This window comes from Lepisma saccharinum, chromosome 2 (assembly GCF_977018435.1).
Source record: "Lepisma saccharinum chromosome 2, izLepSacc3.1, whole genome shotgun sequence".
In the NCBI taxonomy this organism is placed as follows: domain Eukaryota; kingdom Metazoa; phylum Arthropoda; class Insecta; order Zygentoma; family Lepismatidae; genus Lepisma; species Lepisma saccharinum.
Window position 1 is genome coordinate 158,029,818 of NC_139230.1, and position 18,054 is coordinate 158,047,871.

At 41.8% G+C, this 18,054-nt stretch overlaps 1 protein-coding gene and 7 non-coding genes across 9 annotated transcripts in view; 3 read left to right on the plus strand and 5 right to left on the minus strand.

Annotated features, from left to right (window-relative positions):
- LOC145984546 (glycerophosphocholine cholinephosphodiesterase ENPP6-like) overlaps positions 1-18,054 on the minus strand; it is a 149,533-nt gene that overhangs the window by 72,357 nt on the left and 59,122 nt on the right. The window lies entirely within an intron of this gene.
- On the minus strand, positions 522-594 carry TRNAK-CUU (transfer RNA lysine (anticodon CUU)). Its single transcript has one exon. It is a non-coding gene; the product is annotated as a tRNA-Lys (tRNA).
- On the plus strand, positions 1,436-1,517 carry TRNAS-GCU (transfer RNA serine (anticodon GCU)). Its single transcript has one exon. It is a non-coding gene; the product is annotated as a tRNA-Ser (tRNA).
- On the minus strand, positions 4,257-4,329 carry TRNAK-CUU (transfer RNA lysine (anticodon CUU)). The gene has a single exon. It is a non-coding gene; the product is annotated as a tRNA-Lys (tRNA).
- On the plus strand, positions 5,171-5,252 carry TRNAS-GCU (transfer RNA serine (anticodon GCU)). The gene has a single exon. It is a non-coding gene; the product is annotated as a tRNA-Ser (tRNA).
- TRNAK-CUU (transfer RNA lysine (anticodon CUU)) lies at positions 7,989-8,061 on the minus strand. The gene has a single exon. It is a non-coding gene; the product is annotated as a tRNA-Lys (tRNA).
- On the minus strand, positions 16,656-16,728 carry TRNAK-CUU (transfer RNA lysine (anticodon CUU)). Its single transcript has one exon. It is a non-coding gene; the product is annotated as a tRNA-Lys (tRNA).
- Positions 17,567-17,648, plus strand: TRNAS-GCU (transfer RNA serine (anticodon GCU)). Its single transcript has one exon. It is a non-coding gene; the product is annotated as a tRNA-Ser (tRNA).

Genomic DNA, 18,054 nt, shown 5'->3' on the forward strand with positions numbered 1-18,054 from the left:
CTGGACCAACAATCTCTCTCGTCTTGATGTTTTATTTTGTCGAACTTCTTGGTCACTTTGTATTGATCCTGGATTGATAATTTTTATTTATTACTCCTTGAGTAATAAAGTTGTGCGACTCATTCTCGTTTTTTCGTTTTCTTCTTCTGTATACACCAATGTCACAGTTTGAATATCGGACAATTATTATGGGACAACAAAAAAAGGTGTACCGGACAATAATTATGGGACAGAGGGAGTAGTTGCGATAAAGTTCATTGTTACGAATCAGAAGGCAATGCAATGTTCATCTTATTTAGAATCTTCAACACATATTTACATAAGACATCTTACTCCCCCTCCCTTGCATGCAAATGACGATACTGAGATAGGTGTTTGACACTTACATTTTATTCGAGTCTACAAGTGGAATGGATTAAAGACTCGAACAGACAGAGATTTGGATATTCTGCGCGTCAACAAAGCTTTCAAATACGCTACTTTGACCCTCTGTAGCTATTGTAGTGTCGGAAAAGAAAAGTCGCCCAACGTGGGGCTCGAACCCACGACCCTGAGATTAAGAGTCTCATGCTCTACCGACTGAGCTAGCCGGGCTTACACATACACTATGGCAATAGTTGGTCATACCTCGACATAGCATTGTGGCAGAACTAGACGGATTTTCTTGAGCTAAGGTGTGATAATTTTCTACAATTGATTAGATTAAATTAGATAGGCACGTTCAATTTTAAGACTCAATGGTAATTATTAATACTATTATTTTCGAGTCTGTACTACAGTAGATTAGGAAGAACGGGACTGTGTTCTTAAATATATTCGGATCATAATACAATATATTCTCCAACATTACGAGACAGCATTGCAAGTATTTTGGAGAAATAAATGATGAATCATTTTCCAAAAAAAGAAGTGTTTGACACGCCCTGACAGGGACTCGAACCCTGGACCGTTAGGTTAAAAGCCTAACGCTCTACCGACTTTTTTTTTTTTTTTTTTTTACCAAAAAGGAAAGCCCCTTAAGCGGAAGCTTCCCCCATCACATTCACTCATATCATTTCATTCACATTTCTATTTCAGGACTTTTTCAGGACAGACAATCACATATACCCATGCCTTACCCGGGACTCGAACCCGGAGCCCCTGGCGTTGTAGCGCGCTCTGCTAACCACTTCGCCACGGAGGTCGACAACTGAGCTATCCGGGCACATAACATCATTTTGTTGCAATATGCGGTCGACTTCATAAATTTCATGAAAACACTTCAGACAGACAGCCATCAAAGGATCATTCTCTTTACTCACTCTTACAAACATAAATGGAAACCAAATTATTTTTTAGAAAAGTATCCACAAAGATTTTACACAACAAACCTTTGAGATTCGAAGCTGAACAATTTACAGAAATACCCATTACGATACCCCTGGCAGCATCAACGGACGAGGTGGCCGAGTGGTTAAGGCGTTGGACTGCTAATCCAATGGGCTCTGCCCGCGTGGGTTCGAATCACATCCTCGTCGCTACAAATTTTCTTCTCACTATCAAGGATATTATTGATTTCTTGTAGTAGAGAATTCCCGCTCCGTGGCCAAATGGTCGAAGGTCACTAATGCTACGGAACTAGCTCTCGTTCAAGTGTCCTGCGGAGAGACCTTAGCAAATTTTAATCTGAGATCTCGGCCAGTGTATGGGACCGGTGGCCACCCACCATTGTCAGGAAATTGGGGAGCTACGAATGAGTAGCGTAACCCGGTTTTGTAAAACCTAAAACAACGAGTGGAATTTCGTCGCGCTGACCACAAGTAACCTCTAAAGTGATGCCAAGGCAGCTCGAGTGTAGGCGAATCTTCGCAATGTGGATGAAAAGAGGAGGTGAGAGAATCGGGCCAGTACGCTATTTTGTGGAAGCTCTGGTGATTTGTGGAAGCCCTGCGTTCGTGCTTTACTGGACAAGTAGTTTGTTAACTTTGGCTTTCATTTACGATATCGTCCACCCGCAACCGCGAAAGAATAGCCGGTTTTACCCTGTAAGTAGAACTTTTTCTCTTGTTTTTCCCACGCCTAGGCCCCTATCGACCGTGTGGCAGCATCCCTCCGAACACCACCCTTGAACTAGATGCGAAACACTATGTGCCTCCATCGGATACATGGCTATTTGTTTTTAAAAGTGTTGGATTAATTGTTGAGAAGAATTAATTGTAGATACTGTTGCATAAGGCATAATAAGTATATTGAAAAGAACATGTATAGTTAAGTAAGTATTAAATAAACAAATACGCACAATAAACGTTTCTGTAACAATAACACTTAAAGTATATTATTCATAAGGTTATAATTTTTTCGTAATTAAAACCGTAAATATATAATAACATGGTCATGTTTCTTATTAGAGCGCCAAAATTCCATCTCTCCCTGGTGAGAAGTCTTATCTTGAGCCGCCCCTGCATAGTACGTACTCCCTCTGTCCCATAATTATAGTCCGGTATGCCAAAATGGTAGTACAGGAATTACAGACGAAGAGACAGATGGAAAGCACACGCATGAGGAGAGGCACAGTAGATCAGTCTTCAAGATTGTGAAGGGGAACAACGTGACCTTATCGCAACGAGGAACAAATTCCGCCCAGACGATTACCCAAAGGGGGAGTTGGGTTGCAACACACCGGTGTGGCACTGTATGCAAACCGGTCTAGCAAGGCACGCTGCAAATCGTAAGTAGAGCACTCCTTCAGTGAGTACGTGTGAGAAGAACAGCCATGAACACACAACCCATGATAGGAAGCGACAGTGCTAGCAAGAACCTCACGGACATTGAACGACAGGCATGTACGAGTTTCTGTTGGAAAACAGTACGGCTGGCCTATTGAAGAAAGGTGCCATGACAAGTGCGGCCGAGAAATTTTATGTAAGAACGAGAACAGCACGTCGCATTTGGCAACAGGGGCGGCAATCGTTGAAAAATGGGGCATACAATGATCAGAGTGCATACGAATGCGCTGAAGCCATTATTGACTGATAGCAACAAGACGGAACGTCTAAAATTTCCCTTGTCAATGGAAATCCGAAGTTCAACATGATGATGGAGACAGTTCATGTGGATGAAAAATGGTTCTACCTGATGAAGGGCGGTCAGAAATTGTACTTACTGCCAAACGAACCAGACCTGCAGCGAACATGTAAAGGCAAATCGTTTATTCCCAAGATCATGTTTCTGGCTACCGTCGCCCGGCCTCGTTGGAATAGATGCACAATGGCCTCGTGGACTGCGCGCAGGGAGAATCCAGGTGTCCGTTCAGCAGGACAATGCGCGTCTGCATATCGTTCCCAATGACAGCGCCTGGATGGATGCTGCAGCGGCCATTGGATCTCGTATGCCAACCTTAAAACAGTCCGGACATGAATGTTTTAGATCTGGGGTACTTCCTGGCAATTCAGTCTCTCCAGCATCAGGCAGCTCCACAAACTATTGATGAGTTGATAGCCGCCGTTGAAACATCTTTCTCTGATCTGACACGCGACAAGCTCAACAACGTCTTTCTCACTTTGCAGTCCTGTCTCATTGAAATTATGCGCGTCCAAGGTGTGAACAACTACAGGATTCCCCACATGCAAAAAGCACACTTGAACCGCCGCAACGTCCTGCCATCTCGCTTGGAGTGTCCTCGGAACATTTACGACGAGGCTACAGCAGCACTTCAGCACTAGATCTAGTTCGTAGATGATGGGATGACAACCTTCCTGGACCAACAATCTCTCTCGTCTTGATGTTTTTTATTTTGTCGAACTTCTTGGTCACTTTGTATTGATCCTGGATTGATAATTTTTATTTATTACTCCTTGAGTAATAAAGTTGTGCGACTCATTCTCGTTTTTCGTTTTCTTCTTCTGTATACACCAATGTCACAGTTTGAATATCGGACAATTATTATGGGACAACAAAAAAAGGTGTACCGGACAATAATTATGGGACAGAGGGAGTAGTTGCGATAAAGTTCATTGTTACGAATCAGAAGGCAATGCAATGTTCATCTTATTTAGAATCTTCAACACATATTTACATAAGACATCTTACTCCCCCTCCCTTGCATGCAAATGACGATACTGAGATAGGTGTTTGACACTTACATTTTATTCGAGTCTACAAGTGGAATGGATTAAAGACTCGAACAGACAGAGATTTGGATATTCTGCGCGTCAACAAAGCTTTCAAATACGCTACTTTGACCCTCTGTAGCTATTGTAGTGTCGGAAAAGAAAAGTCGCCCAACGTGGGGCTCGAACCCACGACCCTGAGATTAAGAGTCTCATGCTCTACCGACTGAGCTAGCCGGGCTTACACATACACTATGGCAATAGTTGGTCATACCTCGACATAGCATTGTGGCAGAACTAGACGGATTTTCTTGAGCTAAGGTGTGATAATTTTCTACAATTGATTAGATTAAATTAGATAGGCACGTTCAATTTTAAGACTCAATGGTAATTATTAATACTATTATTTTCGAGTCTGTACTACAGTAGATTAGGAAGAACGGGACTGTGTTCTTAAATATATTCGGATCATAATACAATATATTCTCCAACATTACGAGACAGCATTGCAAGTATTTTGGAGAAATAAATGATGAATCATTTTCCAAAAAAAGAAGTGTTTGACACGCCCTGACAGGGACTCGAACCCTGGACCGTTAGGTTAAAAGCCTAACGCTCTACCGACTTTTTTTTTTTTTTTTTTTTACCAAAAAGGAAAGCCCCTTAAGCGGAAGCTTCCCCCATCACATTCACTCATATCATTTCATTCACATTTCTATTTCAGGACTTTTTCAGGACAGACAATCACATATACCCATGCCTTACCCGGGACTCGAACCCGGAGCCCCTGGCGTTGTAGCGCGCTCTGCTAACCACTTCGCCACGGAGGTCGACAACTGAGCTATCCGGGCACATAACATCATTTTGTTGCAATATGCGGTCGACTTCATAAATTTCATGAAAACACTTCAGACAGACAGCCATCAAAGGATCATTCTCTTTACTCACTCTTACAAACATAAATGGAAACCAAATTATTTTTTAGAAAAGTATCCACAAAGATTTTACACAACAAACCTTTGAGATTCGAAGCTGAACAATTTACAGAAATACCCATTACGATACCCCTGGCAGCATCAACGGACGAGGTGGCCGAGTGGTTAAGGCGTTGGACTGCTAATCCAATGGGCTCTGCCCGCGTGGGTTCGAATCACATCCTCGTCGCTACAAATTTTCTTCTCACTATCAAGGATATTATTGATTTCTTGTAGTAGAGAATTCCCGCTCCGTGGCCAAATGGTCGAAGGTCACTAATGCTACGGAACTAGCTCTCGTTCAAGTGTCCTGCGGAGAGACCTTAGCAACTTTTAATCTGAGATCTCGGCCAGTGTATGGGACCGGTGGCCACCCACCATTGTCAGGAAATTGGGGAGCTACGAATGAGTAGCGTAACCCGGTTTTGTAAAACCTAAAACAACGAGTGGAATTTCGTCGCGCTGACCACAAGTAACCTCTAAAGTGATGCCAAGGCAGCTCGAGTGTAGGCGAATCTTCGCAATGTGGATGAAAAGAGGAGGTGAGAGAATCGGGCCAGTACGCTATTTTGTGGAAGCTCTGGTGATTTGTGGAAGCCCTGCGTTCGTGCTTTACTGGACAAGTAGTTTGTTAACTTTGGCTTTCATTTACGATATCGTCCACCCGCAACCGCGAAAGAATAGCCGGTTTTACCCTGTAAGTAGAACTTTTTCTCTTGTTTTTCCCACGCCTAGGCCCCTATCGACCGTGTGGCAGCATCCCTCCGAACACCACCCTTGAACTAGATGCGAAACACTATGTGCCTCCATCGGATACATGGCTATTTGTTTTTAAAAGTGTTGGATTAATTGTTGAGAAGAATTAATTGTAGATACTGTTGCATAAGGCATAATAAGTATATTGAAAAGAACATGTATAGTTAAGTAAGTATTAAATAAACAAATACGCACAATAAACGTTTCTGTAACAATAACACTTAAAGTATATTATTCATAAGGTTATAATTTTTCGTAATTAAAACCGTAAATATATAATAACATGGTCATGTTTCTTATTAGAGCGCCAAAATTCCATCTCTCCCTGGTGAGAAGTCTTATCTTGAGCCGCCCCTGCATAGTACGTACTCCCTCCGTCCCATAATTATAGTCCGGTATGCCAAAATGGTAGTACAGGAATTACAGACGAAGAGACAGATGGAAAGCACACGCATGAGGAGAGGCACAGTAGATCAGTCTTCAAGATTGTGAAGGGGAACAACGTGACCTTATCGCAACGAGGAACAAATTCCGCCCAGACGATTACCCAAAGGGGGAGTTGGGTTGCAACACACCGGTGTGGCACTGTATGCAAACCGGTCTAGCAAGGCACGCTGCAAATCGTAAGTAGAGCACTCCTTCAGTGAGTACGTGTGAGAAGAACAGCCATGAACACACAACCCATGATAGGAAGCGACAGTGCTAGCAAGAACCTCACGGACATTGAACGACAGGCATGTACGAGTTTCTGTTGGAAAACAGTACGGCTGGCCTATTGAAGAAAGGTGCCATGACAAGTGCGGCCGAGAAATTTTATGTAAGAACGAGAACAGCACGTCGCATTTGGCAACAGGGGCGGCAATCGTTGAAAAATGGGGCATACAATGATCAGAGTGCATACGAATGCGCTGAAGCCATTATTGACTGATAGCAACAAGACGGAACGTCTAAAATTTCCCTTGTCAATGGAAATCCGAAGTTCAACATGATGATGGAGACAGTTCATGTGGATGAAAAATGGTTCTACCTGATGAAGGGCGGTCAGAAATTGTACTTACTGCCAAACGAACCAGACCTGCAGCGAACATGTAAAGGCAAATCGTTTATTCCCAAGATCATGTTTCTGGCTACCGTCGCCCGGCCTCGTTGGAATAGATGCACAATGGCCTCGTGGACTGCGCGCAGGGAGAATCCAGGTGTCCGTTCAGCAGGACAATGCGCGTCTGCATATCGTTCCCAATGACAGCGCCTGGATGGATGCTGCAGCGGCCATTGGATCTCGTATGCCAACCTTAAAACAGTCCGGACATGAATGTTTTAGATCTGGGGTACTTCCTGGCAATTCAGTCTCTCCAGCATCAGGCAGCTCCACAAACTATTGATGAGTTGATAGCCGCCGTTGAAACATCTTTCTCTGATCTGACACGCGACAAGCTCAACAACGTCTTTCTCACTTTGCAGTCCTGTCTCATTGAAATTATGCGCGTCCAAGGTGTGAACAACTACAGGATTCCCCACATGCAAAAAGCACACTTGAACCGCCGCAACGTCCTGCCATCTCGCTTGGAGTGTCCTCGGAACATTTACGACGAGGCTACAGCAGCACTTCAGCACTAGATCTAGTTCGTAGATGATGGGATGACAACCTTCCTGGACCAACAATCTCTCTCGTCTTGATGTTTTATTTTGTCGAACTTCTTGGTCACTTTGTATTGATCCTGGATTGATAATTTTTATTTATTACTCCTTGAGTAATAAAGTTGTGCGACTCATTCTCGTTTTTCGTTTTCTTCTTCTGTATACACCAATGTCACAGTTTGAATATCGGACAATTATTATGGGACAACAAAAAAAGGTGTACCGGACAATAATTATGGGACAGAGGGAGTAGTTGCGATAAAGTTCATTGTTACGAATCAGAAGGCAATGCAATGTTCATCTTATTTAGAATCTTCAACACATATTTACATAAGACATCTTACTCCCCCTCCCTTGCATGCAAATGACGATACTGAGATAGGTGTTTGACACTTACATTTTATTCGAGTCTACAAGTGGAATGGATTAAAGACTCGAACAGACAGAGATTTGGATATTCTGCGCGTCAACAAAGCTTTCAAATACGCTACTTTGACCCTCTGTAGCTATTGTAGTGTCGGAAAAGAAAAGTCGCCCAACGTGGGGCTCGAACCCACGACCCTGAGATTAAGAGTCTCATGCTCTACCGACTGAGCTAGCCGGGCTTACACATACACTATGGCAATAGTTGGTCATACCTCGACATAGCATTGTGGCAGAACTAGACGGATTTTCTTGAGCTAAGGTGTGATAATTTTCTACAATTGATTAGATTAAATTAGATAGGCACGTTCAATTTTAAGACTCAATGGTAATTATTAATACTATTATTTTCGAGTCTGTACTACAGTAGATTAGGAAGAACGGGACTGTGTTCTTAAATATATTCGGATCATAATACAATATATTCTCCAACATTACGAGACAGCATTGCAAGTATTTTGGAGAAATAAATGATGAATCATTTTCCAAAAAAAGAAGTGTTTGACACGCCCTGACAGGGACTCGAACCCTGGACCGTTAGGTTAAAAGCCTAACGCTCTACCGACTTTTTTTTTTTTTTTTTTTTACCAAAAAGGAAAGCCCCTTAAGCGGAAGCTTCCCCCATCACATTCACTCATATCATTTCATTCACATTTCTATTTCAGGACTTTTTCAGGACAGACAATCACATATACCCATGCCTTACCCGGGACTCGAACCCGGAGCCCCTGGCGTTGTAGCGCGCTCTGCTAACCACTTCGCCACGGAGGTCGACAACTGAGCTATCCGGGCACATAACATCATTTTGTTGCAATATGCGGTCGACTTCATAAATTTCATGAAAACACTTCAGACAGACAGCCATCAAAGGATCATTCTCTTTACTCACTCTTACAAACATAAATGGAAACCAAATTATTTTTTTAGAAAAGTATCCACAAAGATTTTACACAACAAACCTTTGAGATTCGAAGCTGAACAATTTACAGAAATACCCATTACGATACCCCTGGCAGCATCAACGGACGAGGTGGCCGAGTGGACCATACTCCGCGACGAGGCGAGGTAGAGAGCAGACGTGTCTAGCGAGCGCTCCCGAACTTTCGTCAAGTAGAGTATAATCAACACGCGGAAATTGTTTCTACAGACAGGTGAATATTATACTAACAGCAGAGCGAGCAGCTCAGTATCAGTGACGTTAAGTGTACGTATGTAATTTCTGAGTCATGCCGGTCAAAAGGTTAAATACTTTGCAATTTTCCTTCGCCCGTGTGCAGCAAAGACCGACCACGCTCGCCATCCATGAATGGATGAGAGATGTAGTGAAATTGCGCGTTGCGGACGTATTGAGTATCGAAGTAGACTTTGTAAAACACCAAGTGTTTGTTAAATTAAGCACCGAACAATTTTGCACGGAAATAATAGCACGTAGTAAAGGAACCTTCGTATTCACAGACGATACGGGAGAATACGATATACCAGTACATAAAGCAGACAAACCTGTCACAATCGTTCGTATTCATCTAGTGCCCATGGAATTACCAGACAGTGCCATAACAACCGAAATGTCCAAATACGGAATAATACAAGCAGTACGAGATGAAGTTTATTCCACCACCCTCCCCTACCCAGTCAGAACGGGCAGGAAAATAGTACGCATCATCCTACAAAAACCGGTGCCATCTTACATACAGTTAAATGAAGAGCGTTATTGGACTACTTATGAAGGACAACCTAAACTCTGTTTTAAATGCAACGCGCAGGACCACTTACATCATCAGTGCCAGAATAGGGTGGCAAGGCCGACGCGCACTGCTGGATACGCTGCAGCGGTGGTAAATACACTCCCCAGTTCTTCACACCCTCCTCGGGATTCAACTGCTCATGACCAGGATATCCGAACTATTTTACCAGTACCGGCATACCGACAGGCTACACCAGAGGACCACAAGGAACAACACGAACAGATGGAAGTCACTGAAGACAACGAGACCAAGGTCAGTACTAAGATCTCCAAACCCCCACAGTTAAATCCGCAAGAAAATAATGCAAGTGATGGGAACAAGGAAAGTGTGCACGAAAGTGCAAGTGAAAGTGTAAGTGGGAACGAATCTATAGTTCCACTCACCCTATTCGACTTCCCGAATCAAGACCCCCAAATTCCAACAAGTTCGATGTTCACAGCAGCAGAATTTCCAGCACCTACCCCCAAAAAACCCCGCTCACGATCCGCCAGGGATGCGAGGAAAAATGCTACAGATCATATGACCTTACGTCCGAAGAAACAAAAAAAGGACGACGTGGTAAGTACAGCAGTAGAAGTACAGCTCAAGCCCAAGAGAGATAACCCTATTCAACCAAACCCTTTTTTAGGAAAAGAGGAAAAAAGCTTAGAACTAATAGGGGCAGGGACACATAAACCAAGTGATACAGAAATGCCTACAGTTCATATCCCAGGTAGTGAAGAAGAGATATGAGTGAGTATGCCCAGCGTCAAAAGTGGAACAATTGCAGAGCATAAAGTACAAAAAATAATTAATGCTTTGCTTAAATAAGATCCTGTCAACCCTAATGTACACATTTACATTAGCAACGATTAACCTTAACAAATTACAAAGTCAGAATAAACTAATGGCGTTAAATGATTTTCTGTCACAGTCGGATATTGATATCGCCTTCCTACAAGAAGTAGGCATTGACAATTTTTCACCCCTGGCAAGGTACAAGGTTCATAATAATTTTACTGCCACATATCAAGGCACAGCAATAGCGGTGCATCAAAGAATTGATTTACATAATGTCACCTTCCACCCATCAGGAAGATTAATAAGTGCGGAATTAGGTCCCTTGTTTTTATGCAATGTATACGCGCCTTCAGGAAGTCATAATAAGCAAGAACGAGAACACTTCTTTTCGACAATCTTAAGTCCAGAATTAACATCGCATACACTAAATGCGTTACTGGCTGGCGATTTCAATTCCGTCCTAGACAGGCAAGATCAACAACCAGGTTATAATTTCTCCCGCGCACTCTATGAATTGACAAAAGGTTTACAGTTAACAGATGCATGGAGTTGTAAAAATAGAGACCAACCAGGATTTACACATTTTACAAATCGAAGTTCCTCACGCATTGACCGATTTTATATAGCGAAGGGTTATAAAGAAAATGTACAAAGTGTAAGTGTGTTCCCTGTGTGCTTCAGTGATCATAGTGCCTTAATTTTAAAAATAAAATTGGAACAAAACAAATCACATATGGGAAGAGGATACTGGATGCTAAATTGTTCCGTATTGGCGGATAAAAATTATGAACTGTTAATAAAAGACACTTGGCAAGATTTAGTTAGGCGTAGATCACCCAGTAAGACTCTGACAGATTGGTGGGAATTCATTGTAAAACCAAAATTTCGTTATATTAGTAAAATGTATAGTATAGACAAAAGTAGAGATTTTAACAACATGTATAATTTCTATTATGCCGTGTTACACGACTTACAAAGTCAAGCTTTACAAGGTCATGTAAATAAGCCTTACATTAACGAGATGAAATCAAAATTACTTTCTTTACACCGAAAAAAGAGAAGTATCGTAAAAATCAAAAGCAAAAAGTTACCCTTGGATAATGACGAAGAGGCAAATTTATATCATATTTTACAAGAGCATAGACACGTTAAAAGTCACCTAATAACAGAGATAACAGACGCTACGGGACAGGACACAACTAATCCTAGAGTAATTCAGAACATATTTTTACAGTATTATTTAAACTTAATGGGTCAAGCTTACAATCCCTTAGCAACAGAGTGGGACTTCACAAACCAAGTGACAGAAAGACTAACAGAAGAAGAGCGAACGGAAATTAGTAAACCCTTTACGAATACCGAAGTAAGAAATGCAGTTTTCAAAGCGGCCAGAAATAAATCAACGGCAGAAGATGGCCTGCCCTCAGACTTTTACCAAACCTTTTGGAATCTCTTTGGAGATGTTTTCACGCAATGGGTTAATGAGGTATTACAGAGTGGGAAATTAGGATCCTCAAGTCGAACAGGAATAATGGTTTTTATTCCAAAAAAACTGAAACCCAAAGTGGTTTCTGACTACCGCCCGATTACAATTCTAAGTAGTGACATTAAGATCATTAGCAGATGCTTAAACACCCGCCTAATTCCTTACATGCACAAACTAATAGGGGATACCCAATATGCATGTAATCCTCAAAGAACGATTCATCATTTATTACAAGCCATACGTGACGTGATCATTACAACACAAAACCAGCAAGCTAGCAATGCAATTTTATCAGTGGATTTCTCACAGGCTTATGATAGAGTTAGTCATAACTATATGTACAGTGTTTTAAAGGCTTTTGGTTTTGGAGACACCTTTATAAAATGGATACAAATTTTGTACGGAGACATTCAGTTAAAATTAAAAATTAATGGGTGTTTCACGAAAACTTTCCAAATGAAAAGAGGGGTTTTACAAGGAAGTCCACTTAGTAGTGCATTATATGTATTAACACTGGTTCCCTTACTTAAAAGAATAAAAGAAATAAATGAAGGCATTTCTGTCATGTCAACAACGATACAAGTTAGTAGTTTTATGGACGACATTACATTATTTTTAAATAGCGAAAGGGATTTGGAGAATGCCCAACAATACTTGAAATATTTTGAAAATGTCTCGGGCGCAAAGCTAAATGTAAACAAAACGTTTTTGTTACCTTTGGGAGTCAACAATTTGTTTAGTAATAACACTAGTGTACGTGTAGTACAGAAAGTAAAAATTTTAGGTATACAATTTTATGCAAAAATTAGTGACACCATTGAGCATAATAGTCGGTTAGTAACCGAAAAAGTGATATATACTTTACGTGCAAATCAACTCAGGTTTCTTTGTTTGAAATCGAGAGTGAGATACGTAAATATTTACGCTCTATCGAAGCTTTGGTACCTATCCAAGACATTGACCTTGTCCGTGAAGCAAACAGCCAGGGTAAAGCAACAGGTTGGTAAATTTCTCTGGCATGACTCAGTGTTCCGTGTGGCTATGAGCGAACTATACCTCCCGGAAAAGAGGGGAGGTATGAACCTAAAGAGTGTGGCGATGCAATCAAAAGCTTTATTTATCCAAAGCGGTCTTTCAGCGATATTTTCTCCAACTGAATCCACCACGCAACGCATAATAATTACAATGTTAAAAGAAGTACCATTAACAGCACCAATGGATATAAAAGTTATACCCAGAGAATTAGCGTTTTATACTGAGTACGTTATACATACATTTTACAAAACTGTGAAACAATCTTATGATTGTCCTTCTGTTAAACAGATTTACCGAGAGCAACTTAGCGCAAATATAACAACCGTTAGAATTGAAAGAGAAAATCCACAATGTAATTGGAAACAAATATGGAACAATGTAACGGCGAAACACCTAACGAACAAGGCATCATCTATATGGTACAAAGTGATCCAACAAGTTATTGTAACGGCAGATAGATGTCACAAATATGGTTTTAGTAATTCTCCAAATTGCTATGATTGCCAAGCACCAGATTCGATTACCCATAAGATAACAGAATGTAAGAAAGCAGCCACAGCTTGGTCAAAATTAAGAACAATGCTAAGTAGAATTTGTCGTATTTCACCAAACCAGGTATCAGTAAAAGACATTATTTTACCAGAGTTCCACTTGTTTCCAAGCACAAAGCAACAATCAGTTCAGTGGCTTATAGCACAATACTTAATGTTTGTATTTCCTGTGGGGAAAAATTACAATTACTTGGACTTTGGATTAACTATAAGACAAGAATATCAACAAATGTCGTTAGGTTATAAGAAATTACACTATGCCAACTTTCTAAATGTAATACTTGAATAACATATCTGTAAGAATTGTAAAGATTTACTGTAATTGTTGACTAAAATGGAATAATAAAAAAAAAAAAAAAAAAAAAAAAAAAAAGAGTGGTTAAGGCGTTGGACTGCTAATCCAATGGGCTCTGCCCGCGTGGGTTCGAATCACATCCTCGTCGCTACAAATTTTCTTCTCACTATCAAGGATATTATTGATTTCTTGTAGTAGAGAATTCCCGCTCCGTGGCCAAATGGTCGAAGGTCACTAATGCTACGGAACTAGCTCTCGTTCAAGTGTCCTGCGGAGAGACCTTAGCAACTTTTAATCTGAGATCTCGGCCAGTGTATGGGACCGGTGGCCACCCACCATTGTCAGGAAATTGGGGAGCTACGAATGAGTAGCGTAACCCGGTTTTGTAAAACCTAAAACAACGAGTGGAATTTCGTCGCGCTGACCACAAGTAACCTCTAAAGTGATGCCAAGGCAGCTCGAGTGTAGGCGAATCTTCGCAATGTGGATGAAAAGAGGAGGTGAGAGAATCGGGCCAGTACGCTATTTTGTGGAAGCTCTGGTGATTTGTGGAAGCCCTGCGTTCGTGCTTTACTGGACAAGTAGTTTGTTAACTTTGGCTTTCATTTACGATATCGTCCACCCGCATCCGCGAAAGAATAGCCGGTTTTACCCTGTAAGTAGAACTTTTTCTCTTGTTTTTCCCACGCCTAGGCCCCTATCGACCGTGTGGCAGCATCCCTCCGAACACCACCCTTGAACTAGATGCGAAACACTATGTGCCTCCATCGGATACATGGCTATTTGTTTTTAAAAGTGTTGGATTAATTGTTGAGAAGAATTAATTGTAGATACTGTTGCATAAGGCATAATAAGTATATTGAAAAGAACATGTATAGTTAAGTAAGTATTAAATAAACAAATACGCACAATAAACGTTTCTGTAACAATAACACTTAAAGTATATTATTCATAAGGTTATAATTTTTCGTAATTAAAACCGTAAATATATAATAACATGGTCATGTTTCTTATTAGAGCGCCAAAATTCCATCTCTCCCTGGTGAGAAGTCTTATCTTGAGCCGCCCCTGCATAGTACGTACTCCCTCTGTCCCATAATTATAGTCCGGTATGCCAAAATGGTAGTACAGGAATTACAGACGAAGAGACAGATGGAAAGCACACGCATGAGGAGAGGCACAGTAGATCAGTCTTCAAGATTGTGAAGGGGAACAACGTGACCTTATCGCAACGAGGAACAAATTCCGCCCAGACGATTACCCAAAGGGGGAGTTGGGTTGCAACACACCGGTGTGGCACTGTATGCAAACCGGTCTAGCAAGGCACGCTGCAAATCGTAAGTAGAGCACTCCTTCAGTGAGTACGTGTGAGAAGAACAGCCATGAACACACAACCCATGATAGGAAGCGACAGTGCTAGCAAGAACCTCACGGACATTGAACGACAGGCATGTACGAGTTTCTGTTGGAAAACAGTACGGCTGGCCTATTGAAGAAAGGTGCCATGACAAGTGCGGCCGAGAAATTTTATGTAAGAACGAGAACAGCACGTCGCATTTGGCAACAGGGGCGGCAATCGTTGAAAAATGGGGCATACAATGATCAGAGTGCATACGAATGCGCTGAAGCCATTATTGACTGATAGCAACAAGACGGAACGTCTAAAATTTCCCTTGTCAATGGAAATCCGAAGTTCAACATGATGATGGAGACAGTTCATGTGGATGAAAAATGGTTCTACCTGATGAAGGGCGGTCAGAAATTGTACTTACTGCCAAACGAACCAGACCTGCAGCGAACATGTAAAAGCAAATCGTTTATTCCCAAGATCATGTTTCTGGCTACCGTCGCCCGGCCTCGTTGGAATAGATGCACAATGGCCTCGTGGACTGCGCGCAGGGAGAATCCAGGTGTCCGTTCAGCAGGACAATGCGCGTCTGCATATCGTTCCCAATGACAGCGCCTGGATGGATGCTGCAGCGGCCATTGGATCTCGTATGCCAACCTTAAAACAGTCCGGACATGAATGTTTTAGATCTGGGGTACTTCCTGGCAATTCAGTCTCTCCAGCATCAGGCAGCTCCACAAACTATTGATGAGTTGATAGCCGCCGTTGAAACATCTTTCTCTGATCTGACACGCGACAAGCTCAACAACGTCTTTCTCACTTTGCAGTCCTGTCTCATTGAAATTATGCGCGTCCAAGGTGTGAACAACTACAGGATTCCCCACATGCAAAAAGCACACTTGAACCGCCGCAACGTCCTGCCATCTCGCTTGGAGTGTCCTCGGAACATTTACGACGAGGCTACAGCAGCACTTCAGCACTAGATCTAGTTCGTAGATGATGGGATGACAACCTTCCTGGACCAACAATCTCTCTCGTCTTGATGTTTTATTTTGTCGAACTTCTTGGTCACTTTGTATTGATCCTGGATTGATAATTTTTATTTATTACTCCTTGAGTAATAAAGTTGTGCGACTCATTCTCGTTTTTCGTTTTCTTCTTCTGTATACACCAATGTCACAGTTTGAATATCGGACAATTATTATGGGACAACAAAAAAAGGTGTACCGGACAATAATTATGGGACAGAGGGAGTAGTTGCGATAAAGTTCATTGTTACGAATCAGAAGGCAATGCAATGTTCATCTTATTTAGAATCTTCAACACATATTTACATAAGACATCTTACTCCCCCTCCCTTGCATGCAAATGACGATACTGAGATAGGTGTTTGACACTTACATTTTATTCGAGTCTACAAGTGGAATGGATTAAAGACTCGAACAGACAGAGATTTGGATATTCTGCGCGTCAACAAAGCTTTCAAATACGCTACTTTGACCCTCTGTAGCTATTGTAGTGTCGGAAAAGAAAAGTCGCCCAACGTGGGGCTCGAACCCACGACCCTGAGATTAAGAGTCTCATGCTCTACCGACTGAGCTAGCCGGGCTTACACATACACTATGGCAATAGTTGGTCATACCTCGACATAGCATTGTGGCAGAACTAGACGGATTTTCTTGAGCTAAGGTGTGATAATTTTCTACAATTGATTAGATTAAATTAGATAGGCACGTTCAATTTTAAGACTCAATGGTAATTATTAATACTATTATTTTCGAGTCTGTACTACAGTAGATTAGGAAGAACGGGACTGTGTTCTTAAATATATTCGGATCATAATACAATATATTCTCCAACATTACGAGACAGCATTGCAAGTATTTTGGAGAAATAAATGATGAATCATTTTCCAAAAAAAGAAGTGTTTGACACGCCCTGACAGGGACTCGAACCCTGGACCGTTAGGTTAAAAGCCTAACGCTCTACCGACTTTTTTTTTTTTTTTTTACCAAAAAGGAAAGCCCCTTAAGCGGAAGCTTCCCCCATCACATTCACTCATATCATTTCATTCACATTTCTATTTCAGGACTTTTTCAGGACAGACAATCACATATACCCATGCCTTACCCGGGACTCGAACCCGGAGCCCCTGGCGTTGTAGCGCGCTCTGCTAACCACTTCGCCACGGAGGTCGACAACTGAGCTATCCGGGCACATAACATCATTTTGTTGCAATATGCGGTCGACTTCATAAATTTCATGAAAACACTTCAGACAGACAGCCATCAAAGGATCATTCTCTTTACTCACTCTTACAAACATAAATGGAAACCAAATTATTTTTTAGAAAAGTATCCACAAAGATTTTACACAACAAACCTTTGAGATTCGAAGCTGAACAATTTACAGAAATACCCATTACGATACCCCTGGCAGCATCAACGGACGAGGTGGCCGAGTGGTTAAGGCGTTGGACTGCTAATCCAATGGGCTCTGCCCGCGTGGGTTCGAATCCCATCCTCGTCGCTACAAATTTTCTTCTCACTATCAAGGATATTATTGATTTCTTGTAGTAGAGAATTCCCGCTCCGTGGCCAAATGGTCGAAGGTCACTAATGCTACGGAACTAGCTCTCGTTCAAGTGTCCTGCGGAGAGACCTTAGCAACTTTTAATCTGAGATCTCGGCCAGTGTATGGGACCGGTGGCCACCCACCATTGTCAGGAAATTGGGGAGCTACGAATGAGTAGCGTAACCCGGTTTTGTAAAACCTAAAACAACGAGTGGAATTTCGTCGCGCTGACCACAAGTAACCTCTAAAGTGATGCCAAGGCAGCTCGAGTGTAGGCGAATCTTCGCAATGTGGATGAAAAGAGGAGGTGAGAGAATCGGGCCAGTACGCTATTTTGTGGAAGCTCTGGTGATTTGTGGAA